The 26,611-nt window shown below is 46.8% G+C and overlaps 1 long non-coding RNA gene across 1 annotated transcript in view; it reads left to right on the top strand.

Annotated features, from left to right (window-relative positions):
* LOC141072582 (uncharacterized) overlaps positions 1-4,112 on the top strand; it is a 28,739-nt gene extending 24,627 nt beyond the window's left edge. The window contains exon 4 of the long non-coding RNA XR_012226705.1: positions 4,045-4,112. This is a non-coding gene — a long non-coding RNA (uncharacterized lncRNA). The remainder of the gene's footprint in view (positions 1-4,044) is intronic.
* The last annotated feature ends 22,499 nt before the right edge of the window (positions 4,113-26,611 follow it).

Here is a 26,611-nt window from a genome sequence, read left to right as displayed (position 1 = left end):
CGCGTTTTTATTCTTCAGGTCAGTACGGTTACAGCAATACCTCATTTAGGTCGTTTTTTTATGTTTTGTCGGTTTTTTGCAATGAAAACTATTTTATATAAAAAATAATTATTTTTGTATCGCTTTATTCTGCGAGCTATAACTTTTTTATTTTTTTGCGGATGATGCTATATGGCGGCTCGTTTTTTGCGGGACAAGATGACGTTTTCAGCGGTACCATGGATATTTATATGCGTCTTTTTGATCGCGCGTTATTGCACTTTTTGTTCGGTGGTATGATAATAAATCATTATTTTTTGCTTCGTTTTTTATTTTTATTTTTTAAGGGGTTCGCTAAAGGGGTTAACTAATGGGACAGTTTTATAGGGCAGGTTATTACGGACGCGGCGATACCAAATATGTGTACTTTTATTGTTTTTGTTTTTTTTTTATTTTGAAAAAAATGGATTTATTGGGGAATATATATATTTTTTTTTTTTTACTAATTTATTTAGCGATTTTTTTTTTTAAAATTATTTTTAACACTTTTTTTTTTTTTTTTACTTTATTACCTTGTCCCAGGTGGGACATCACTGTCCTGTGACAGATCGCTGATCTGACACATCACAGATCACTGTGACAGATCAGCAATCTGTCACAGGCACTACTGCAGACTTCCTCATGCCTGCGCTTTGCAGGCACTGAGGAAGCCAGCTTCCTGCAGGCCCCCGAAGGCCCCCGTCGCCATCTTGGATCCGGGGGCCTGTAGGGAAAGAGCCCCCCGCAGCAGCGCTGCACATTGCGCTGCCGTGGGGGGCTCAGGGAAGCACGGAGGGAGCCCCCTCCCTGCCGATGCTTCCCTTTAACCCCCGGTACACCGCGATCGCGTTTGATCGCGGTGTGCAAGGGGTTAACGTGTCGGGGGCAGTCCGTGACCGCCCCTGACACATTGTGCCGGGTGTCAGCTATGATAATTAGCTGACACTCGGCCGCGATCAGCGGCGCTCACCACGTGGACGGAATATTACGTCAATTGTAGGTAAGGGGTTAAAAAAGTTTTAATTACGAAAAAGTGGCAAAACTTAAAATATAAATTGGGTATCGCTGTAATCATACTGATCTGAAGAATAAAGCTTTCTTATCAATTTTACCTCAAGCTGAATGGCACTAAAAAGTAACCCAAAAAAACAATTTCTGAATTCATGGTGTTTGTTCATTCAGCCTTCCAAAAATTGGAATAGAAAGTGATTAAAAAATGTCCTGTGCCCGAAAATGGTACGAATAAAAATGTCAATTCATTACGCAAAAAACAAGCCATCACATGGATCGGCTACCATTTATCCTATGCTCTGTGCTGAGCCCTTCCACCGGGGTTACAGTGTAACTTTCTGAAATATGTGATTCAGATGGAATCCACAGTGGAAGATTCCTTATAATGAAGCGGAGGCACTGTGGATGGCGTCTGACCTGGGACCCGGCGGTGTTCATCTTTTTAGTCATACATAGAAGTGTCAATTTTGTGCACCTCTGAAAAGGACACTTCTGAATAGAGGCCAGTCGGAGTCTAGAGTAACTCTTCTCATTATACTGAATGGATCTCATGGGGCATTGGGTCACTCTGAGATTTAGATGGAAACGCCAAAGTAAATGCTCAGCGTAGAGCGCCAGATAAATGTGATCCCAAACATTATGTAAAATGTTCCCAATGAAAACTTCAACTCAATCCACAAAAAAAGTAAGTCTCCGCTCAGGTGTGTCATCTGTTAACGGAAATATAGGGCTGGCTTCCACGTTACTGATAGCACAAAGGCTCCTCAACACCGTAGAAGAAATTCAGCAAATTCTGTGCTCCCAAATCCAATTGCCTCCCTCTATTCTGAGCCCCAGGTGTGCTTAATCCAGTTAACATCCACATGTTTGGCATTTCTGTACCAGTGAGAGCCCGCCTAATTTATGTCTCCAGAAGCATTGGCTGAGCACTACAACGTACTGGTCACTATAATGGCAGTTTGCAATTTTCACTCAGCAACATCCACTGCTGCTTGTTTCTGGAAAACACTTATGGAGTCAAAATCGTCACTACACCTGTAGATAAAATCCGAAAGTTGTGTAATTTCCAAAATGAGTTCAGTTGAGGGAGAATTCTGCTTTTGTGGCATTTAGGGTCTCTGTGTATGGAGTCCGGAAACTATTCTATAATAATTTGTTCTCCAAGAGTCAAATAGTGTTCTGTCCCTCCCAAGTCTCGCTGTGTGGCTAAACAGTTCTGTACAGCCATTTATGGTGCATTGCCACGTTCAGCAGAAATTGTGACACATTTTGACAGACCTTTTATTACCCATTTCCCAGTGTGAAAATGCAAACTCTGGGGCTAAAACATTTTTTTTTTTTGCTGGTAAAAAAATAATTATTTTTTCTTCACTCCCCAATACTATAAAATTCTGTGACCCCCCTCCTGTGGTGTTAATATGGTCACTGCACCCCTAGATGAATTCATTGAGAGGTGTAGTTTGTAAAACCGGGTCAATTACAGGAGTTTCTATCGTTGTGGCACCCCAGGGTCTCTGCGAATGTGACATGGCCCCCACAAACCGGTGCAGCAAAATCTGCACTGTATTATGGCGTTCCTTCCCTTTTGAGCTTTGCACTGTGCGTCAAAAGTAGTTTTCGATCACTTAGGGGGTATTGATATACTCAGGAGAAATCGCATAACAAATTGTACTGTTTGTTTTCTCCTATTACCCCTTGTGAAAATTGCAAACTTGGTGTCAAAGCAACATTTTAGTGGAAAAAATAGTAATATTTTATGTAGTCATCTCCATTTTATACAAGTTTGTGAACCGGCTGAGGGTTAAAAATACTCACTGCTCCCCTAGATGAATTCCTTGAGAGGACAAGTTTACAAAATAGGATCACCTGTGGGGGTTTCTGCTGTTATGACATGTCAGTGGCTCAAATGTGACGTGGTATCCGCAACCTATACCAGCCAAAATAGCGCTCATTCCATTTCCAGCCCTACCATGCGCCCAAGCAGTCGTTTTTCAACAAATCTAGGGTACCTGCGTACTTTGGAAAAATTGCACAGCAAATTTTGGCATGTGGAAAATGTTATTTATAAGCTAGTTTGTGTGACATAACTCTGGTATAAAGATTAAAAGTTTGAAAATTGTGAAATTTTCAAAAGTTTCGCCAAGTTTTAGATATTATTTTTTTTTTTTTCTTTTTTTTTTTTTTTTTTAGAAATAAACGCTATATTTATTAATATAAAGTTATATCGAGCAAGTTTTACCACTATCGTGAAGTACAATGTATTACGAAATACAGTCTCCGAATCGCTGCAATACATTGAAACGTTCCAGAGCTATAGCCACATAAAGTGACAGTGGTTAGAATTGTAAAATCTGGCCTGGTCATGAAGGCGAAAACAGGCTCTGGGACGAAAGGGTTAATGATCCTGGATTTAAAGAAGGATGTCTTAGACTGGTTTCACATTAGCGTTTTTTTGCACAGCGCATCGTGCGCGTGCATGCGTCATGCGTACCTATGTTAACATGGCGTGCGCATGGTCTTGCGTTTTCTTGCGCTTTTTCAAGGTGTGCGCCTAGGAGTGCCAGACGCAACCTGTTGCATTTTTGGGTCCGCCGAAAGGCGTAAAAAAACGTATGCGCTTGCTTGCGCACGGAATGCGACAAAATAACGCATTACAGTCTATGGACATGCGTTCGTCTGCCTTTTCATGCGCATGCGTTTTTGGCATAAAAAATGTAGACACTGGCTTTAACCCCTAGGAAACGAATGCGCAGAAAAATTCAAACACATGCAAAAACGCATGATGCGGTTTTGCATGCGTTTTTATTGCGTGCGATGCGCTGTACAAAAAAAAAACGCTAATGTGAAATTAGCCTTAAAAGCTCCTCTGGGATTAATGTGTATGTATCCCAATAGTTTTGTCCATATGGTGTGTAATAGATTGTTCTTCCATGGTGAGAGGTGGAGACTGCTCCTCTGATGATGTGTGTCTGGTATGTTAGTGAGAATAATAATCAGTTTTGGTATATATTTTAGGAAACCACAAAAGTCATGGAAAGAGAAAGAGGGATGACGGGAATGAGGAGGCCAAGAAACGTAAGAGGTAAGCTCTACATACGCCTAACAGTCTGGTGTCATTTCATTGTACTGTAAGGCGTCGTTCACATATCCAGTTTTCTCCTTTGTCTCATTGGGGGACACAGAGACTGTGGGTGTGTGCTACTGCCGTCTGGAGGCTGACACTAGGCATACAAAAAACAAGTTAGCTCCTCCTCCACCGCATACACCCTCGCCCCTATAGCGGACGGAAACCAGTTTTTTGCTTAGTGTCTTTGGAGGCACACGCAGTCTGGTTTCTCCAGACTAGGTTTCTTTTTCGGTTCTCACTATGAAGAGGAGATAGGGGCGACGGATCCTATAGAAAGGGTCTGATCTCCCCAAACCATCAACGGGCGAGCACGCGTTGAGCATCGCTCCGCGTATCCTTTCCCGCACAGAGGGAGACCTCTGGGACTTTTCCCCAGACATCTATTTTTCGTGTTTGTTATTTTTTGAAGACGAGAAGGGGCAACACATCCTATAGAAAGGATCCGATTTCCCTAAACCAGCAACGAGCGACTACGTGCGAGAGTCCCTCCACGCCTCCTCTCCCGCGACGTGGGACACTATGCCAGACTTAGCCCTGTCCACCCCTAGGTATCGAAACCATGGGCTTGCACACGGGCACAAGACTAGTCTGTGCGCCCCCACTGCTCCACCAACGCTTGACGGCGGTGCTGCACTGCGGCGGACGGTCCCTCTCCTCGCCCCTACAGGGCAGACGGAGTTAGGGTGCCTGCACCGTCCAAGAAGGAGACTAGCAGGTGCGGAGGGCCCTGGGCGCAGAGTCAGGCCAACCCCCCCCCCCCCAATACCTGGGGCAGAGCGGGCAGTGGCTGCACAGGAGGTGGAGGAGAGGACGTCGCTGGGGCCCGGCGTTTGGACCCCAGGTGGGTAGCGCCATTAATTTAGCCCGCGGCTTCGGCCTATGCCGCGGGCGGAAGTGGGCGGCAGCGCTCCGGCTGCGTCTTAGGCGGCGTCGCTTCGGCGCCCCCCGTCCCCGGTATCGGCGTTACAGGATCCGGGGCGGGGGGTATCGTAAGTTAGGCCGCGGCTCCTGCCTGGTCCGCGGTTGGAAGTCCCGCCCTCAGCGCGGCGTTCGTCGGCGTCACTTCCGGCGCCGCCCCCCTTCTGGTAGGGCGGGCGCCGGATAAAATGGAGTCCCCGATGGCAGTCCGGGGTAGGCCGCAGGAAGCGCAGCTTACCGCACAAAGCGCGGCAGTCCCCGGAGACCGCCACCAACGCAGCTGGAGGGGCCTCCCACGGCAGGAGCCGGGAAAGGACTTACAGAGGGGTAAGTGTGACCCCGGCCTGCAGGCCACGCTAGGGCATATAGGGCTCCCCTCTCCTCCGCATTCGCCCTCCTTAAAAAAAAAAAAGAAAAAAAAAAGAATATAAAAAAAAAAGAAAAATAAATAGATTCTCATATATATATATATATATATATATATATATGAGAATCTATTTATTTATTTTTCTGGCCTATTCCAGCAGTATGTCTGGAAAAGGTAAAGCGCACACATCCTTCTATGCCGCATGCGTTTCCTGTGGGGTTAGATTCCCACGAGCGCAGACCAGTAAATTATGTGAAACCTGTGACACCGAACGAGCCCTCCCTCGCAGCAGAGCCCAGGGGTCCGGAACCCCCAGAGTGGGCGGTATCCCTCTCTCGGTCTATGGTATCATTAACAAAGGCAATTGAGACCTTTCAGGCCCCGGATAGGGGTAGAGATGACGGCTCGCCTGGTTGGGAGGGTGCTGCCTCCTCACATGAGCCGCCGGCTTGCAGGGGCCGCACTCTCTCTAGGCAGGCACATAGGAAGAGAACCCATACTGTGTCGCCAGGCCCCTCCGGTGCTTCAGCATCTGCGAGTGTGGCATCACGCTCGCCGTCACCCCTTTCAGGGAGCGAGCAGAGCTCAGTAGAGGATGTGGAAGAATCTGGACCTGGACACCCCAGGGTGCCGGGAGACGGTGGACAGTCTCATTGAGGCTGTCAACCAGACTCTGGGTATTGATGATGAGGTCACCGTAACCGCAGGGCATAAGGTGTCTTTTAAAAAGGCCCGGAAGCCGCGGAGAGTGTTCAGCACTCATCCTGAGTTCGAGGATATAGTGCAGCGGCACCGGGAACGGCCAGACAAGCGTTTTTCAGGACAGAAGACGCTAGGATCAAGATAACCATTTGCGCCAGAGCTCTGTAAAAGATGGGCAGAGTCTCCGGCGGTGGATCCCCCGGTATCCCGCCTGGCCTCAAGATCCCTGTTATCAGTGCCTAGTGGTTCGGCCATCAAGGACCCCACGGATCGGCTCATAGAGGGATTAGCGCGCTCGGTGTACGAAGCATCAGGATCAGCGCTCTTCCCTTCCTTTGCGGCAACATGGGTAGCCAAAGCCATGATGTCCTGGTCGGACTCTTTAAATGAGATCCTGCAGGATAGAGAGTTGCCAGCAGAGGTGGCCGAGATAACAAGTCAGATCGCAATGGCGGGTGACTATCTAATTAATGCATCCTTGGATGCAGCTAATAGCGCAGCACTTGCAGCAGCAAACGCAATCACCATTAGGAGAGCCTTGTGGTTAAGGCTGTGGCGGGCTGATTCGGTGTCTAAAAAATCCTTGACTTCCCTGCCCTTTCAGGGTAACCGACTATTTGGGGAAGAATTGGATAGACTCATTTCGGACGCAACAGGGGGTAAAAGTAGTTTTCTCCCACAACAGAAAACAAGGACGCCATTTCGTCAGCCTCAGGCGCGTTTTCGGGCATTTCGCGCCCCCACGTGGACGGCAACGGCCAGTACCCCCGCTCCTGCGCGCTATAACCATGACAAAGAGCGTCAGGTCACCTACAGGACCAACCCGCTGGGTAGGATGCGAGGGCGTCCGCCCAGATCAAGGGGGGCCAGGTCCCAGAGGCCCTCTACAAAATGACTCGAGAAGTGCGGTACCCGAGGACAGCAGGATTGGCGGTCGTCTGCGCCGGTTCTGTCACATATGGGCTGCGGTGGCACGCGACGCATGGGTGACGGAACTGATATCTTCCGGGTACAAGATAGAGTTTATAAACCGTCCGCCTCATGATTTTTTCCCTCCCGGCTTCCCAAGTCAAGGTCTCGGGCAGAGGCATTACGGGGGGCCATCGAAGTACTGCAGCACAAAGGGGTCATCGTTCCGGTGCCAAGGAGCGAAAGAACCCAAGGGTTTTATTCCAACCTGTTCGCAGTGCCCAAAAAGGATGGAGCGGTAAGGCCGGTTCTGGACCTAAAGCTACTAAACAGGTTCATCAGGGTCAGGCATTTTCGCATGGAGTCCCTCCGGTCGGTTATATACTCCATGGAGAAGGGAGAATACCTGGCCTCAATCGATGTTCAGGATGCTTATTTACACATCACTATTTTTCCCCCGCATCAGAGATTCCTACGGTTTGCGGTCGAGGGACGGCACTTCCAGTTTGTGGCTCTGCCTTTCGGTTTGGCCACGGCCCCCAGAATATTCACGAAGGTGATGGCGGTCGCCATGGCCACTCTTCATTCCCGGGGCATTGTGGTGTTGCCATACCTGGACGACCTTCTGGTAAAGGGCCCGTCCCGTCCAGCGTGCGAGGAGAGTGTCACCATCACACTGGATACCTTGTCTCGTCTAGGATGGATGATCAACAGGAAGAAATCATTCCTCACACCGGCCCAGAGGATTGTTTTCCTAGGGATGATATTCGATACCTCCCAGGGATTGGTAATTCTCCCTCAGGACAAGGCTCGGGCACTCCGACAGGGAGCTCGAAGACTTCAACAGCCAGGCCTCCATACTATCCGATTCGGGATGGGGGTCCTGGGCAGGATGGTGGCAGCGATGGAAGCAATCCCGTTTGCTCAGTTTCATCTCCGCCCCCTGCAGCATGCCCTGTTAGCGGCTTGGGACAGGAGCCCGTTCTCACTCGATCACCCGTGCAGGTTGTCCTCTCAGGTCCGACAGACTCTTCAATGGTGGACACGCGATCGATCGCTTCTGCAGGGAAAGCCCTTTCCTCCGGATCATTGGTTAGTGATCACGACCGATGCGAGTCTCTCTGGTTGGGGGGCAATCTTCCGCCACCACACGGCACAGGGGCAGTGGTCGCCTCAGGAAGCTCGTCTCTCTATCAATCTGTTGGAGATTCGAGCAATACGGTTGGCCTTGCAGCAGTTCCAACACGTGCTAGCAGGATACCCGATTCGGATTCAGTCGGACAACGCCACGGCAGTGGCGTACGTGAATCACCAGGGGGGCACACGCAGCAGGGCAACCATGCGCGAGGTGGGACATGTGCTCCGCTGGGCCGAGAGGAGCCACTCGATGATCTCAGCGGTTCACATTCCAGGCGTCGAGAATTGGGCAGCGGATTTCCTAAGCCGCCAGGACATCACGGCCGGGTCACTACATCCCGAGGTGTTCCAGCAGATTTGCCAGCGCTGGGGAACACCAGACGTGGACTTGATGGCCTCCAGGAAGAACGCCAAAGTGGGCGTGTTTGTCGCCCGGTCTCAGGATCCGCAAGCAATCGCAGCGGACGCATTGGTGATACCCTGGAACCAATTTCGGCTCCCATACTTGTTCCCGCTGCTGCCACTTCTCCCCAGGGTTATCAGGAAGATCAAGACAGAGGGGGTTCCGGCAATTCTGCTGGCCCCGGATTGGCCCCGACGGGCATGTTACGCGGATCTGGTACAGCTCATCGCAGACGTACCATGGCGGCTACCGGAACGACCAGATTTACTGTCCCAGGGACCGATCTGCCACCCGAACTTAGGGGCCCTGCGTTTGACGGCGTGGCCATTGAATCTTGGGTGCTGACCCAGGCGGGGTTTGGGCGTGAGGTAGTCGCGACAATGGTAAGGGCCCGAAAGCCAGCCTCGGCAAGGATCTATTATAACACTTGGAAGGTTTTCTTCCAGTGGTGTCGAGAACACGGGGTTCCGCCATTGTCCTTCTCTGTGCCCAACATACTGGCTTTCCTTCAGTCTGGCCTAGACGCAGGTTTGGCGCCAAGTTCCCTTAGAAGACAGATATCGGCCCTGTCGGTCCTGTTTCAGCGAAAGATCGCTACCAATTTGCAGGTCAGAACGTTCCTGCAGGGGGTCGTTCATTTAGTACCCCCCTTCAGAGCACCATTGGAGGCCTGGGATCTTAATCTGGTCCTGTCTGTACTACAGGAGGCTCCGTTTGAGCCACTACAGGATGTTTCATTGGCATATCTATCCAGAAAGGTTGTGTTCCTGGTAACCATAACATCCTTTAGGCGAGTATCGGAGTTGGGAGCGTTATCTTGTAGAGCCCCTTTCCTTACCTTTTTTAAGGACAAGGTAGTCCTTAGGCCTCCGCCACCTTTTTTACCAAAGGTGGTGTCCTCGTTCCATATTAATGAGGACATTGTGCTGCCTTCTTTCTGTCCAGCGCCAGTTCACGGGGTGGAAAAGGCGCTCCACACATTGGATCTGGTAATAGCTCTCAGGAGATGCGTGTCGAGGACAGCACCTTTCCGCCAGACGGATTCGTTGTTTGTGATCCCCGAAGGGCGCAGGAAGGGCCTCGCAGCCTCACGGTCAACCATAGCCAGATGGATTCGCCTAACCATTCAGGAGGCTTACCGTATTAGAGGCACGCCAGTTCCAGCTGGAGTAAGGGCGCACTCTACTCGGGCAGTGGGCGCCTCGTGGGCGCTTCGGCACCAGGCTTCGGCAGAACAGGTATGCAAGGCAGCAACCTGGGCCAGCCTGCACACTTTTTGTAAACATTACAGTGTGCATACTCAGGCTTCGTCAGATGCGAGCCTGGGCAGAAAAATTCTCCAAGCAGCAGTGGCACACCTTTAAACAGGAAAGCATGCGGCTTGGATCGGTGAGTGTTATCCCACCCAGGGACTGCTTTAGGACGTCCCACAGTCTCTGTGTCCCCCAATGAGACGAAGGAGAAACATGGATTTTTGTGAGTACTCACCGTAAAATCCTTTTCTCCGAGACGCTCATTGGGGGACACAGCACCCACCCTGATAGCCGGTTGGCTCATACTTATTATTTAACATATTTTCTTGTTTAAGACAGGGTGATCCCTTTTTCAGACATATGATTTATTGCATTAAGGCTAATTTTTGTATGTCCTCCTACTGCTTTTGCACTAAACTGGTTTCCGCCCGCTATAGGGGCGAGGGTGTATGCGGTGGAGGAGGAGCTAACTTGTTTTTTGTATGCCTAGTGTCAGCCTCCAGATGGCAGTAGCACACACCCACAGTCTCTGTGTCCCCCAATGAGCGTCTCGGAGAAAAGGATTTTTATTTCCATTTTTCGATCCTTTTTTAGATAAAATGGAAATTAAATCATTCAATGCAAAATTAGTTAATTTAAATGTGGACGGGAATGTCCTAAATTGTCTTCTTTTTTACTGCAATCCGATTTTTAGCATGATAATAGTCAGTGGTACACGGATCATAATGTATGGTCATCGGTCGTGTCATCCATTAACAAGTTGTTTTTTCAGCACTTTGAGTGCCCATAACACTGGAGGTGTTCAGATACACTTCTAGTAAAAATGAATTTGTTGCAAGCTCTAAATATGTTGTGCGACAGCACTGTCCAGAGATGTTTTACCAGACACGCATTCCTGAATAAACTTGGTGCTACAGTATGATGTGTTGATCAACAGCAATTCTCAGGCAATTTGCAGGAAATATGTCACCATGTAGCAACAGCCGTATGGACATTTGTGTCTTTGAACCCTTGTGTAAGACATTTCTTTTTAGGCTATCTAAGGCTAGTTTCAGACTGGCGATCTGGGGCGCAGGGCCGCCGCTTAGCTCCACCCCCGGCAGCGCCCACTCCGGTCAGCTCCTCCTAGGATTGCATGACGCTGCATGCGATCAGCGTACCCTATTTAGCGTTGGGTACGCTGACGGTGCGCTGGTATGAGTTTGCCGGGGCTTGCACCCTTTTGGCGCTGCGCCGAGTGTGCAAAAATGCAACACTGTGCTTTTTTGTGCGCTCGGTGCAGCGCAAAAGGGGCGCAAGCACCGGCAAAATCATACCAGCGCACGATCAACGTACCCAACGCTAAATATAGGGTACGCTGATCACATGCAGTGTTCTGCGATCCTAGGAGGAGCTGACTGGAGGAGGCACGGCAGGGGCGGAGCTTAGCGGCGGCCCTGCGCTGCACCCGAGAACGCTAGTCTGAAAGTAGCCTTTCGAAGTGGTCATTCTGTTGGTGGTCACAAGTTTGCCTTCAGTTGGCTTTTTCTTGCTAATAAGTTAATTAGCTAAACAGTTTTTGGCTGAAAAAAGGGGTACCGTATATACTCGCGTATAAGCCGAGATTTTCAGCCCATTTTTTGGGGGCTCAAAGTCCCCCTCTTGGCTTATACGCAAGTCATATAGCCATGGGGGGAGAGGGGGTGTCAGATCATTCTGACCCCCCCTGTCACGCTTTGCAGACTCCTGCTTGTCCCACGGTCTCCCTTCCTTCCTACAGCGGTCACATGGTACCGCTCATTAAAGTCATGAGTATGCACATATTTATGAATTTAATGTGTGGTACCACGTGACTGCTGAAGGAAGGAAGGGAGGCCATTGGAGAAGCGGGGCTGCAGAAACGTGTCGGGAGGGGGGGTAAGGATATGCTATATTCACCTGTTCCCGTTCCAACGCTGCTCGCGCTGTCTGCCGCCTCTGTCAGTAACGTTCAGGCAGCAGAGGGCGCGATGACGTAGACACCTGTCCCCCCAAAGCGTGCTGGTGTCTCCGCCTGCTCAGCATACCGGCATCTGGCCCCCCAGGGACAAGAGGTGAGTATGTCTTTTTTTTTTTTTTTTTCTTTAATAGCAGCGGCAGCATATGGGGGCCTATTCTATGGACCAACATATGGGGCAGCAGATGGGGGCATAATCTATGGGGCAGCCTATGGGGGGATATTCTATGGAACTTCTTATGGGACAGCATATGGGGGGATATTCTATGGAGCATCTTATGGGACAGCATATGGGGGAATATTCTATGGAGCATCTTATGGGGCAGCATATGAGGGGATATTCTAAGGAGCATTTTATGAGGTAGCATCTATGGAGCATCTTATGTTTGGAGTCCGGCTTCAGTGTCATCTGCGGAGTGGAAATTGGCAGCAGCGTCAGAAGGCGAAGTGTGATTTTTCAACTTGTCCCTTTGGTTTGTCACTTTCTGTATTTTCTGCAGAGGTGAGGCTAGTTCACCTTGCCGGCCAGTGCACTAGCCAGGGCAGTAATAGGTGACTACTAGGGACTAGGTTTGTGACGGGGGCAGAGGGAAGGACCTGCATAGGGCGTTAAGAGAGTGCAGGTACAGGCTCAGGTTTGAGCTCAGGTGATGACAATCCCTCATTCCCCTATGGGTAGGGCCTTCCTCTCTCCTTTTCCACCCCGTTGTTTGTGAGTTGTGCCTTCCTCTGACTTAACATCCGTTAGGTCGGGTCACACAGTGACACCGCCCCTTCCATCACATCGCTGAGGTTGCTCTCTTTCCAGTGCCTACATTATGCTGCTACTATTGCTGCAATGATCTGCTCCACCAGGAACGGGTAAGGCTCTGTCCAGGGTGCTATTTTTCCTCCATCTAGGCCTAGCCCTCCTCAGCATCCCTTCACATCTCCATGAAGGCACTGGCCCTACATTTGTACCATCTCTTCCACTCCACTATCCAGTTCACCTGTGCCTTCTACATGAAGATGTGGCCCACAGGTCAGCCCTAGGCATTCTGCATGGACTGCAGCCCTCTGTTAACCATTCCTCCTTCCCAGTGGGGGCCGCCTGGGTCTGATCTTGATTCCCAGTCTGATTCTGACCTTGACACAAACCAATCTTCTAAACTCCAGGAAGCCTTCCCATTGGCCGTCAAACAGTACCTCAATATTAAGTGTGAGAAGAGCCCCCCCACCGGACAACTGAACTTTTAAAAAGCTAAACACCCCCTCTCCTTTCACTTTGCCAATCACAAGGACTTTGAGTCAATCTTTGTCAAACAGTGGAAGCACCCAGAAAAGCCTGTTCCGACGTAATCCATATAATAACTATTGTCCCACGACGAAAACCCATGGAGAGCTGTGACGTCAGGAGATGTGACCGCTCTCCTGGGGCCTCCAGTGATACAATAAGGAAGGTATCCTTCACTCCGCCGTCAGGTCACAGGAGTTCATCTTGTCACTTTCGGCCTTGCTGCGTGAGAAAATTCTCACGCAGCATTGCTGTCAAGTGAGAGGATGAACTCCAGTGACCCCTCAGTGATAACACTACAGGAGCCTTTGTCTCCTGTCAATGTGTCACTGGAGACCCTATAGAGCGGTCACATTCCCTGATGTGACAGCTCTATATGGGAGATCATTGTGGAACACTTGTTATTACATGGATTATGTTGGAACAGAAAGTATCCGGTTGACTTTATTATTTTTTTTTTTTCACAAGGGATCGACAGCGTCGCAGGAATTAGGCGTAAAATGAGATGGAAAACTGTGGTGTTTTATGTCATTAAAATACTTTATTCTGGCTGTGTGTTTATTTACCATATAACTATAGGATTAGTAATGGATCAGTGTCTTATTGACGCCTCTCCATTACTAACCGGGCTGATGTCACCTTACAATACAAAGGTGACATCAACCCCTTATTACCCCATATGCCACCGCTACAGGGCAGTGGAAAGAGAGAGGCTAAGTGCCGGAATTGGTGCAACTTAGAGATGCGCCGTTTCTGGGGCAGCTGAGAGCTGGTGTTTGTAGCCAGGCTTGGGTTCTAATATCCATGGCCCCTTCCAAGGCTATTAACATCAGCCTGCAGCTGTCTGCATAGCCTTTCTTGCTATAAATTATGGGAAGACCCCATGTAATTTTTTTTTTTTTTTTCATTTTATTTTTAAATTAAACTGCACAGATTTTGTTTATATCTTTATTTAACTCTTTATGTACCATTTTATGTCTATTACTAAACATCAGGCTTGGTATTATCTATAGATAGATGGATATCTATAGATACAGTCATATGTAAAAGTTTGGGCACCCCTATTAATGTTAACCTTTTTTCGTTATAACAATTTTGGTTTTTGCAACAGGTATTTCAGTTTCATATATCTAATAACTGATGGACTCAGTTATATTTCTGGATTGAAATGAGGTTTATTGTACTAACAGAAAATGTGCAATCTGCATTTAAACAAAATTTGACCGGTGCAAAAGTATGGGCACCCTTATCATTTTCTTGATTTGAACACTCCTAACTACTTTTTACTGACTTCCTGAAGCACTAAATTGGTTTTGTAACCTCATTGAGCTTTGAACTTCATAGCCAGGTGTATCAAATCATGAGAAAAGGTATTTAAGGTGGCCACTTGCAAGTAGTTCTCCTATTTGATTCTCCTATGAAGAGTGGCATCATGGGCTCCTCAAAACAACTCTCAAATGATCTGAAAACAAAGATTATTCAACATAGCTTTTCAGGGGAAGGATGCAAAAAGTTGTCTCAGAGATTTAACCTGTCAGTTTCCACTGTGAGGAACATAGTAAGGAAATGGAAGAACACAGGTACAGTTCTTGTTAAGCCCAGAAGTGGCAGGCCAAGAAAAATATCAGAAAGGCAGAAAAGAAGAATGGTGAGAACAGTCGAGGACAATCCACAGACCACCTCCAAAGACCGGCAGCATCATCTTGCTGCAGATGGTGTCACTGTGCATCGGTCAACAATACAGCGCACTTTGCACAAGGAGAAGCTGTATGGGAGAGTGATGCGAAAGAAGCCATTTCTGCAAGCACGCCACAAACAGAGTCGTCTGAGATATGCAAAAGCACATTTGGACAAGCCAGTTACATTTTGGAAGATGGTCCTGTGGACTGATGAAACAAAGATTGAGTTGTTTGGTCATACAAAAAGGCGTTATGCATGCGCTGTATTGTTGACCGATGCACAGTGACACCATCTGCAGCAAGATGAGGCTGCAGGTCTTTGGAGGTGGTCTGTGGATTGTCCTTGACTGTTCTCACCATTCTTCTTCTCTGCCTTTCTGATATTTTTCTTGGCCTGCCACTTCTGGGCTTAACAAGAACTGTACCTGTGTTCTTCCATTTCCTTACTATGTTCCTCACAGTGGAAACTGACAGGTTAAATCTCTGAGACAACTTTTTGTATCCTTTCCCTGGAAAGCTATGTTGAATAATCTTTGTTTTCAGATCATTTGAGAGTTGTTTTGAGGAGCCCATGATGCCACTCTTCATAGGAGAATCAAATAGGAGAGCTACTTGCAAGTGGCCACCTTAAATACCTTTTCTCATGATTTGATACACCTGGCTATGAAGTTCAAAGCTCAATGAGGTTACAAAACCAATTTAGTGCTTCAGGAAGTCAGTAAAAAGTAGTTAGGAGTGTTCAAATCAAGAAAATGATAAGGGTGCCCATACTTTTGCACCGGTCAAATTTTGTTTAAATGCAGATTGCACATTTTCTGTTAGTACAATAAACCTCATTTCAATCCAGAAATAAAACTGAGTCCATCAGTTATTAGATATATGAAACTGAAATAGCTGTTGCAAAAACCAAAATTGTTATAAAGAAAAAAGGTTAACATTAATAGGGGTGCCCAAACTTTTACATATGACTGTATATCTATTTATAGATTATCCATCTATAGAGATATCTATTATCTATCTTATCTATTTTTTATCTATCTACTGTCTCCTTCCCCACCATCCTGTAGCATGTAAGCCCGAAAGGTCAGGGTCCTCTCTCCCCTTTATATCAGTCTGTGGTTGTTAGATTTTTTACTGTAAGTGATATCTGTAATTCGTATGTAACCACTTCTCATGTACAGCACCATGGAACCAATGGTGCTTTTATAAATAAATAATAATAATCTTATCTATTCAACTATCTCACATATATATATCTATCTCATATCTATTATCTATCTCGACCAGGACATGCTCGTCAGCCTTGAGTGCAGGGCAATATCCCCTGCCGGATCAAGTGGATACCGAACGCAGTGCCTGGGAGTTAACCGATACTCCCCAAGCTTCTGTTCACAGTAAAGGAGGTCCCGCAGTCTCCGGAGCTCCACGACCCCGGTTGAACAACTACAAGGTTCTTCCTCCCTTACGGCACCATGGGTAAGTTTTTTTTTTTTGTTTAGTGGGTTTTATGTGCAAGAACCCCTGTTTTAATAGATTTTTGTGGCCTTAGGAATGGAGATCAAATGACTCACGTCTGTCCCTGCATCAAATCTGCAGTGTAGTGCACAGCCAATGATAGTTTATGGAATTTAAGGTTTGTTGTGCAAATGCTGTGGAAAAATAAGCGCTTTTTTGCAGCGTTTTTTTTTCTGCAGCATGTCAATTCTTTTTGCGGATCTGCAGCGTTTCTGCACCCATTGCCTTGCATTGAGTAAGTCAAATCCGCAGCAACACCGCAGGTTTAAAAAAGATCTGTGGATGTGTGTGTGAGAAACGCTGCAGATAGGGAGGAGGTAAGTGTGTGGGTAGAGACTGCGCTGTTCTCTGTGTATCTGTGTGTGCCTGTGTCTGCGGGCATGTGCGCGTGGCTGTGTGTGTGTTTGGGTCTTTGTGTAGGCAGGTATCGTCCGATGGGACTACTAGACCCATCAGTGTCTTATTGACGCCTCTCCATCACTAACCGGGCTGATGTCACCTTACAATACAAAGGTGACATCAACCCCTTATTACCCCATATGCCACCGCTACAGGGCAGTGGAAAGAGAGAGGCTAAGTGCCGGAATTGGTGCAACTTAGAGATGCGCCGTTTCTGGGGCAGCTGAGAGCTAGTGTTTGTAGCCAGGCTTGGGTTCTAATATCCATGGCCCCTTCCAAGGCTATTAACATCAGCCTGCAGCTGTCTGCATAGCCTTTCCTGCTATAAATTATAGGAGGACCCCATGTAAATGTGTGGTTTTTTTTTAACCCCTTAAGCCCCAAGGGTGGTTTGCACGTTCATGACCGGGCCAATTTTTACATTTCTGACCACTGTCCCTTTATGAGGTAATAACTCTGAAACACTTCCATGGATCCCGGTGATTCTGACATTGTTTTCTCGTGACATATTCTACTTCATGTTAGTGGTAAAATTTCATTCAAATAACTTGCGTTTATTTGTTAAAAAAACGGAAATTTGGCGAAAATTTTGAAAATTTTTGCAATTTTCCAACTTTGAATTTTTATGCCCTTAAAAATCACAGAGATACGGCACACAAAAAACTTGATAAGTAACATTTCCCACATGTTTACTTTACATCAGCACAATTTTGGAACCAAAATTTATTTTTGTTAGGAAGTTATAATGGTTAAAAATTGACCAGCGATTTCTCATTTTTGCAGCACCATTTTATTTTTACGCACCACATCACATTTGAAGCCACTTTGAGGGGTCTATATGATAGAAAATACCCAAAAGTGACACCATTCTAAAAACTGCACCCCTTAAGGTGCTCAAAACCACATTCAAGAAGTTTATTAACCCTTTAGGTGCGTCACAGGAATTTTTTGAATATTTAAAAAAAAAAAATGAACATTTAACTTTTTTTCACAAAAAAAATAATTCAGGTTTAATTTTTTTTTATTTTACCAAGGGTAACAGGAGAAATTGGACTGCAAAATTTATTGTGCAATTTGTCCTGTGTACGCTGATACCTGACATGTGGGGGGGAACCACTGTTTCGGCGCATGGCTGAGCTCAGAAGGGAAGGAGCGCCGTTTGACTTTTTCAATGCAAAATTGGCTGGAATTCCGATCGGACGCCATGTCACGTTTGGAGAGCCCCTGATGTACCTAAACAGTGGAAACCCCCCACAAGTGACCCCATTTTGGAAACTAGACCCCCCAAGGAACTTATCTAGATATGTGGTGAGAACTTTGAACCCACAAGGGCTTCACAGAAGTTTATAACGTACAGCGGTACAATTAAAAAATCATATTTTTTCCACATAAATGATCTTTTCACCCCCAATTTTTATTTTCCCAAGGGCAACAGGACCCTAAAAGTTATTGTGCAATTTGTCCTAAGTACGCTGATACCCCACATGTGGGTGTAAACCACTATTTGGGCGCATGGCAGAGCTCGGAAGGGAAGCAGCGCCATTTGACGTTTTTGGCTGGAATTGAGATCGGACACCATGTCGCGATTGGAAAACCCCTGATGTACCAAAACAGTGGAAACCCCCAACAAATGACACCATTTTGGAAACTAGACCCCCCAAGGAACTTATATAGATGTGTGGTGAGAACTTTGATCCCTCCAGTGCTTCACAGAAGTTTATAACGACCGGGTGTGAAAATAAAAAAATCGTATTTTTTCCACAAACATGATCTTTTAGTCCCCATTTTTTTTTTTTTTTCCCAAGGGTAACAGGAGAAGTTGGACCCCAAAAGTTGTCCAATTTGTCCCGAGTACGCTGACACCCCATATGTGGGAGAAAACTACTGTATGGGCACACGTCTGGGCTCGGAAGGGAAGTAGTGACGTTTTGGAATGCAGACTTTGATGGAATGGTCTGCGCGTGTCATGTTGCCTTTGGAGAGCCCCTAATGTACGTAAACAGTGGAATCCCCCCACAAATGACCCCATTTTGGAAACAAGACCCCCTAAGGAACTTATCTAGATTTGTGGTGAGCACTTTGAACCCCCAAGGGCTTCAAAGAAGTTTATAATGCCCGGGCATGAAAATAAAAAAATCGTATTTTTTCCACAAACATGATCAATTAGTCCCCAATTTTTTTATTTTCCCAAGGGTAACAGGAGAAATTGGACCCCAAAAGTTGTTGTCCAATTTGTCCTGAGTACGCTGATACCCCATATGTGGGAGCAGGGCTGTGGAGTCGGTAAGACACAGTTGCGACTCCGACTCCTGGATTTTATCAGGCTCCGACTCCGGCTCCGACTCCGACTCCTTCATAAATGGCCAATTCATAACAACAAATTTACTGTTGTAAAATATTAAACATCGTGCTTATTCAGTTTCTCACCATCATATAAGTAATCAGACCACTTAGAGCAAAAACTACATTTATTAGAATACAATTAGAATATAGCAAATAACTTTTATAAACTTTTCTAAACTGTAAGTAAATATGCAATAAACACTTTTATGCAGTTAATAAGAAGAAATCTATAAATTTGTCCTCAGAAAAAGTATTGCCTCTGTCAGATCCTCCTTCATGGATGCCCTCAAGTCTGATCTAATTATTTTGAGAGCAGAGAACAACCTATCTACACTAACTTGTGTTGGTGGCAAAGCAGTAACCACTCGGGCAACATCTCTGACAATGTCAGGATACAGAGGAATCGCTTGTTGCACTGTTATTTTTGATGAACGGTCAAATTTCTCAATTTCTTTTAGTGCACATGAAAAATTCTGCTGAAATGTACTGGCTGTGTTCCTTGATGGGGATGACTCTTCTTCTATGCGGGAACGCTTTGCACGGTCCTTGTGATCCAAATATTTTTTTAAATTAAATTCTTCATCAGTTGATGATGAGGGTGAAGATGTGGCAGGACGACCAAATTCTTCTTGTTCCTCCTGACTGTTCTGCAACCCTTTCATCCTTACTGCTATTTCAAACAGAGCTTCTTTTCCTTTACTTAGCTGTTGATCATCTAGAAGAATCCGATGCATTGGGTCTACATAAACAGCTGCCAAAAGAATGTTATTTTGTAATAGTAGCTCCTCTCTCCGTTTCATTGATGTAGCAATGCCACTTGCAATTAACCCTCCTCTTTGGGACAGGCGAAACATCAGGTTCTTCCACTCCTTTAAGAAAATACCTGGAGTTAAGTCCTCTGCTTGTAATTTTTTAGTCACTGTAAATGGGTGCTCTAGCAATTTTTCCAGCTCAGTCACCTGATTCCACTGACTTTCATTTAGCGTCAGTTGAGGGTTAGCCATGTCTACAAGAAAGGTTTTCAATTCAACCAAGCGCTGAATCATTAAGTAAGTACTGCCCCATCGTGTGGCTTGATCAATAATTGCCCCTTTTCCAGCACGTCTCTTCAAAATTGAGTCAACTTTAGGGGTTCTGGCAACAGTAGCCAATTTTCTCACCTTGCCAATCCGTGCAGCAGCATGTCCTTCTTGCAGACTGTCTCTTATAGCCAGCTGTAGCGTATGCACAACACAGCTCATGTGATGAATGAAAGAACATATTGACACAGTTTCAACAAGATCATCTAAACTATCATGTTGCTGTTCATCTGAAGCATCTTCAGTTTGCTCCTCAGTTACAATACTGTGTTCCTCTATTTCAAACATTTCTGTGTCTGTGGACCCAGAATGTTCTTCTAGCTGCTGGTCACCATCATTACTCTCATTCATTAGCTTAATAGTACTTATCATATTTGAAGCATTGTTAGTTACGACAGAAAGAACTTGCTCTTTTTTAAGTTCATAGTCTTGCAGAACCTTTTCCACCAAGACCTGGAGAAACTCACTGGTGTGATGAGCTTTGGTGTCTTTTACTGCCAATGTCTTGGTAACTATTTCATTTTTGTCACAAACAAATCGGACATAGATGGCAAAATAGTTCACTCTGTGACGTGTGCAGGCATCCATTTTAAGAAACAGAAAGCGTCACTTTGAGAGTTTTTTTAAGTTCTTCCTTTTGTTTAAAAGCTTCTTCGATTACTAATTTTCTAATACTCTCTCTCTCTCCAGAGAAACACCAAGCTTGCGGGCCATTTCCCCATTCAGACACATAAAAGCTGGTCGTGAAAATAATGAAATAGGCACACTATCCTTTACAACAAGCTCTATGATCTGTTTTTTAAATGTCTCTACTGTCATTGTCACAGTAACTTTGTCACTGACAAAATATCTTGCAACTGATGGCTGCAAAGTTCTCTGCTCCTTTGTTTGGCTGGAAGAGCTGGGCACTGGTTCATTGGTTTGGATGCAGTCTTTCTCATCCACTGCTTTCAGTACTTCTGGATGAAAGCGCTGTAAATGTCTCTTTAGATTAGAAGCTCTGGTAGGAGCATTTTTATCTTTGCCTGAATATGCACTCATCTTGGCTTCACAGCATTTGTTTTCGTCTGGATCATTTGTCATACACTGACAGACATAATGTTTTCTATCTTGAGTGATGGTGAAATGTTCAAATACAGCTGATTTAATGTGATGCTTCTTTGACATTCTCAGGTTTTTAATTCTGCATTCACAATCCAAATGACAATTGTTTTTCCTAAAAACAATTGTACAAAATTATTGCCAGGTCGTATAACTGATATAGTGGTCAGTAATACTGTTGTTATTCCTCATGTACTCACAGTTAACTGATGCAAAGTTTGTTGAAAGGATAATACTTCTTACAGTCTTCCTCTTCTGAGTAGCAGGCAGCTGTGAGATGCTTGGAAGACGCACACCTAGTATGATCTAGTCTAGAGGAGGAGCTTTACTACTAAGAATTTGCAACACATTTTCACTTTCAGTTTCATACATTGTAAGTAGGGGGGTTGGGGCAGCATGAGGTTAACCAAGTATAAGATTAGATAAGGGCAGTGGAGAACAGTGACACACAAGAAGTAAGAAATGTCTCTATCTCCAGCAGAACTGCTTATCACTGTTCTTAGTTTGATAGAACATATATATTTGAGTAACATTTATAAAATTCATATGAAAGTTCAATTATGATATATTAATACATTTTTTTTAAAGCTGGAGTCGGTACATTTCTACCGACTCCGAAACCAACCAAAACTAACTCCGACTCCACGACTCCGACTCCACAGCCCTTGTGGGAGAAAACTACTGTATGGGCACACGTCGGGTCTCGGAAGGGAAGTAGTCATGTTTTGGAATGCAGACTTTGATGGAATGGTCTGCGGGTATCATGTGCGTTTGGAGAGCCCCTGATGTACCTAAATTATTGAAACTCCCCACAAGTGACCCCATTTTGGAAACTAAACCCCCCACGGAACTTATCTAGATGTGTGGTGAGTAGAGTTGAGCGACTTTTGTTTTTTTAGGGTCGCGTTTCGTTTTGTGAAACCTGACTTTTCCAAAAGTCGGGTCGAGCAAGATCGTCCGATTATAGGGAAAAGTCGGGGTCGTCCCGAAACACGAAACCCAATGTAAGTCAATGGAGAATAAAAGTCGGCAGTGAGAGGAGGACAGGAAACACACCAACAGTGCCCATTTGAATGCCAAAAGCATCAATTCTTCTTACTTAAGCTTGTCAACCTTAATTAACTTCATAATATAAGTTACGCACTGAAAAATGGGTGTTATTTGGCTAAAGTTGTGGGGGGGAGGGCTGGCTGCAGGTTTTCATGTGCCCTGGGCGAAAGAGCGCCCCTTTAACACATACCACAACTCATCATGCTCCGATACGGCAGATAAATAGCGGTATAGTACAATGAAAAATACCTCACTTTTTACATCTCATGACGAGGCCCATCTATTTCTCCATACAGAATCATTGGTCCCATATAATGTTTGAAACAGTATATGATGAGCTCCACATAATGCTACAGTATATGTTGGTCCCCATGGATGAAGCTCCACTGTCTTATGGGCCCAAATAATGCTCCAAACATAATGGGCCCCATTTCTAATGCTCTAGTGTATAATGGGCCCTGTAAATGCTGCTCCAGTGTCTGATGTCCACCTTTGGAATGTTCCAGTGTATGGTGGGCCCCATCTATCATTCTCCAGAGTATAGTGCTCCCCAAAAATTGCTGTCCCAACATTGAAAACAATCAAATAAGTCTCCTCGCTAGGGAATCCCTGTACTTGTCTGGACAGGTGCTGTAGCTTGCTTAACAGCTCGCCAGCCGTTCTCACGCCCAGTATGGATTGCACGTGATTGCACAAAGGTTAGAAAGGGTACCGTATCCCTGGATAACATGTATGGATAGCGTACACATTCAAAATATATGTCTATACAGCATGAGGCAGGCTCAGACGGTGTTAGGCCCAGTATGGATTGCACGTCATTGCACAAAGGTTAGAAAGGGTACCGTATCCCTGGATAACATGTATGGATAGCGTACACATTCAAAATATATGTCTATACAGCATGAGGCAGGCTCAGACGGTGTTAGGCCCAGTATGGATTGCACGTGATTGCACAAAGGTTAGAAAGGGTACCGTATCCCCGGATAACATGTATGGATAGCGTACACATTCAAAATATATGTCTATACAGCATGAGGCAGGCTCAGACGGTGTTAGGCCCAGTATGGATTGCACGTCATTGCACAAAGGTTAGAAAGGGTACCGTATCCCCGGATAACATGTATGGATAGCGTACACATTCAAAATATATGTCTATACAGCATGAGGCAGGCTCAGACGGTGTTAGGCCCAGTATGGATTGCACGTCATTGCACAAAGGTTAGAAAGGGTACCTTATCCATGGATAACATGTATGGATAGCGTACACATTCAAAATATGTCTCAGGAGGCAGGCTCAGACGGTGTCAGGCACAGTATGGATTTGACGGCCCAGATTACACAGCGGAGGAGCAGGGAGAGGTAAAGATTGCAAATGCTGGGGCCCTGCCCAAGCAAGGGGGGCCCACTCTTGGGCGTCGGTACTGGCACTGGGCCCCTCATAGTACAGCGGTGTGTCTGACGGCGGGTGTGCACCACCACCGTCAGAGACACTTGATTGCACTATGAGGGACCCTGTGCCAGTGCCCGCGCCCAAGAGTCGGCCTACCCAACTGTCCAGGGCAACGGCACTCGCACGGTGTCGTGCGCTAGGTGGTTACCCCGGCCATGGGGGGGGAGGCAGCACAGTTAGGGAGTTTTAGAAAGTGGCATATGTTGATGTTGGACATTCAGCTGATGCAAAAGGCGAAATAGGTGAAGTACCAGGAAGAGGTGGACCAAAGCAAGCCATTTTTCTGTCACCCTATGTGTCATCAGGGGAAGGTGGGACAAAATCCTTGGAAACCCATGCGTGGTTCATTTTAATGAAGGTTAGATCATCCACATTTTGGGTTGACAGACGGGTCCTTTTTTCTGTCAGGATTGATCCAGCTGCACTGAAGACTCTTTCCGATAGCACACTTGCAGCTGGGCAAGCGAGCTCCTGTAAGGCATATTGGGCCAATTCAGGCCAGGTGTCCAGTTTAGCGGCCCAATAGTCAAAGGGGAATGACCTGTGTGGGAGAACATCGATATGGGAGGAAAAGTAGTTTGTAACCATAGTTGACAACTGCTGTCTCCTGTCACTTTCCATCGATGCAGTATTACCAGTTGTGTGAGCGGTATTTGAAAAATCAGTCCACAACATTGTCATGAAACCCCTGTCTCCAACGCCACTTCTGCTGTGTGCACCACGAACACCTCTGCCAAGCTGCCCCCGGCCCGTACGGCTCGTGTGAGAACCATCACCGCTGCTGTGTGCTGGGAATGCCTCAAGCAACCGATTTACCAGAGTTGCTTGTTTATTAGCCAATATTAGGTCAAGGTTCTCCTGTGGCATGATGTTTTGTAATTTTCCTTTATAGCGTGGATCCAGGATGCTGGCCAACCAGTAGTCGTCATCGTTCATCATTTTGGCAATGCGGGGGTCCCTTTTTAGGATCCGCAAGGCATAATCTGACATGTGGGCCAATGTTCCCGGTGTCAATGATGCACTGCGAGTGCTGGGTGGAGGAGCACTTTCTGGCAAATCCACATCCCTCCAGTCACGCACAAACCCTGTACCAGACCTTGCCACGCCAACATTTTCACTTGCCCCACGAGATGCATCCTCCTCCCCTAAGTAATCATCCCCATCATCCTCCTCCTCCTCCTCCTCCTCCTCTTCTTCCTCCACCTCGTCCAGGAGAGGTCCCTGAGCAGACAATGGCTGAATGTCATCAAAGATTCCCTCCTCCTCTTCCTCCTCATCAACATTGGCTGCAGACGCCTGCTCCTTAAGGTGCGTCAAAGTTTGCATGAGCAGACGCATAAGTGGGATGCTCATGCTTAGGATGGCGTCGTCTGCGCTTACCAGCCGTGTGCATTCCTCAAAACACTGAAGGACTTTACAAAGGTCTTTCAGCTTCGACCACTGCACGCCTGTCAACTCCATGTCTGCTCTCAAAGTGCCTGGCCGTGTATCCTCCCACAAATGCATTATGGCCTGCCTCTGCTCGCACAGCCGCTCCACCATGTGCAGGGTGGAGTTCCACCTTGTTGCAATGTCGATAATGAGGCGGTGGTTGGGAAGGTGGAGCAATCGCTGCAGCTTCTGCATACGAACGGAGTGTACAGGCGACCGGCGGATGTGCGCGCACAGTCTTCGCACCTTCTGGAGCAGGGCTGTTAACTCCGGATAATTTTTGAGGAAGCACTGCACCACCAGGTTCAAGGTGTGAGCCAAGCAAGGTATGTGGCTGAGTTTTGAAAGGGCTATGGCTGCCACAAAATTACGGCCGTTATCACTAACTACCTTGCCTGCCTCAAGATGTACACTGCCCAGCCATGACTCAGTTTGTCGCTTCAAGTACTCGGCCAGCACCTCGGCGGTGTGTCTGTCGCCCAAACACATCATCTGCAACACAGCCTGCTGACGCTTTCCACTAGCTGCTCGATAGGGGGACACATCGTGTGCAACAGTGGCAGCTGCAGATGGAGTGCTCGTACGACTGCGCTCTGTGGACGAGCTTTCGCTTCTGGAGGAGGAGGAGGAGGGTCGAACGCCTACAGCCAACTGTTTCCTATACCGTGGGCTAGGCAGCACTGTCCCACAACCGCTGTCCCCTGTGGACCCTGCATCCACCACATTAACCCAGTGCGCAGTGATGGACACGTAACGGCCCTGGCCATGCCGACTGGACCATGCATCAGTTGTGAGGTGCACCTTTCCGCTCACTGACTGCTTGAGTGCATGGACAATGCGGTCTTTCACATGATGGTGGAGGGCTGGGATGGCTTTGCGAGAGAAGAAGTGGCGACTGGGTAGGTCATAGCGTGGTACTGCATAGGCCATGAGTTCGCGGAAAGCTGTGCTTTCCACCAACCGAAAGGGCATCATCTCAAACGAGATTAGTTTGGCAATGTGGGCGTTCAAACCCAGTGTACGCGGATGAGAGACTGAGTACTTTCTTGACCTACTCATAGTGTCTGGGAGGGTGAGCTGGACTTGAGAGCTGCATATGGTGGAAGTAGCGGTGGACAGGGTGGACTGAGAGAGGGTTGATGATGGTGATGGAGTTGGTGTTCTTTCTGATGGCCTAGAATCAGTCTTTCGTTGATATAACAGTGGGATTCCCTGACTGCTGTGGCCTTGCAACGACACCTCAACATTTGCTGCTGTGCTAACCGGTGGGCTTACAGTGGGGGAAACAATGTAGCGTTGCTGACTACCTTCGTTGTGATCAGTTGCACATGTGGCACTTGAGGTTTGGTGTTGTGTCCACGCTTGCAAGTGCATGCTGGTTAAATGTCTAAGCATGCAACTGGTATTCAAATTTTTCAGATTTTTCCCTCGGCTAAAGGTCTTTGCGCACTTCTTACAGATAACCTTGGCC

The sequence above is a fragment of the Dendrobates tinctorius genome, unplaced genomic scaffold (genome assembly GCF_039654945.1).
Source record: "Dendrobates tinctorius isolate UK_male_01 unplaced genomic scaffold, ASM3965494v1 ptg000276l, whole genome shotgun sequence".
Classification (NCBI taxonomy): Eukaryota; Metazoa; Chordata; class Amphibia; order Anura; family Dendrobatidae; genus Dendrobates; species Dendrobates tinctorius.
Note: the sequence above shows the minus strand (reverse complement) of the source record. Positions and strands in the feature narration are given on the sequence as shown.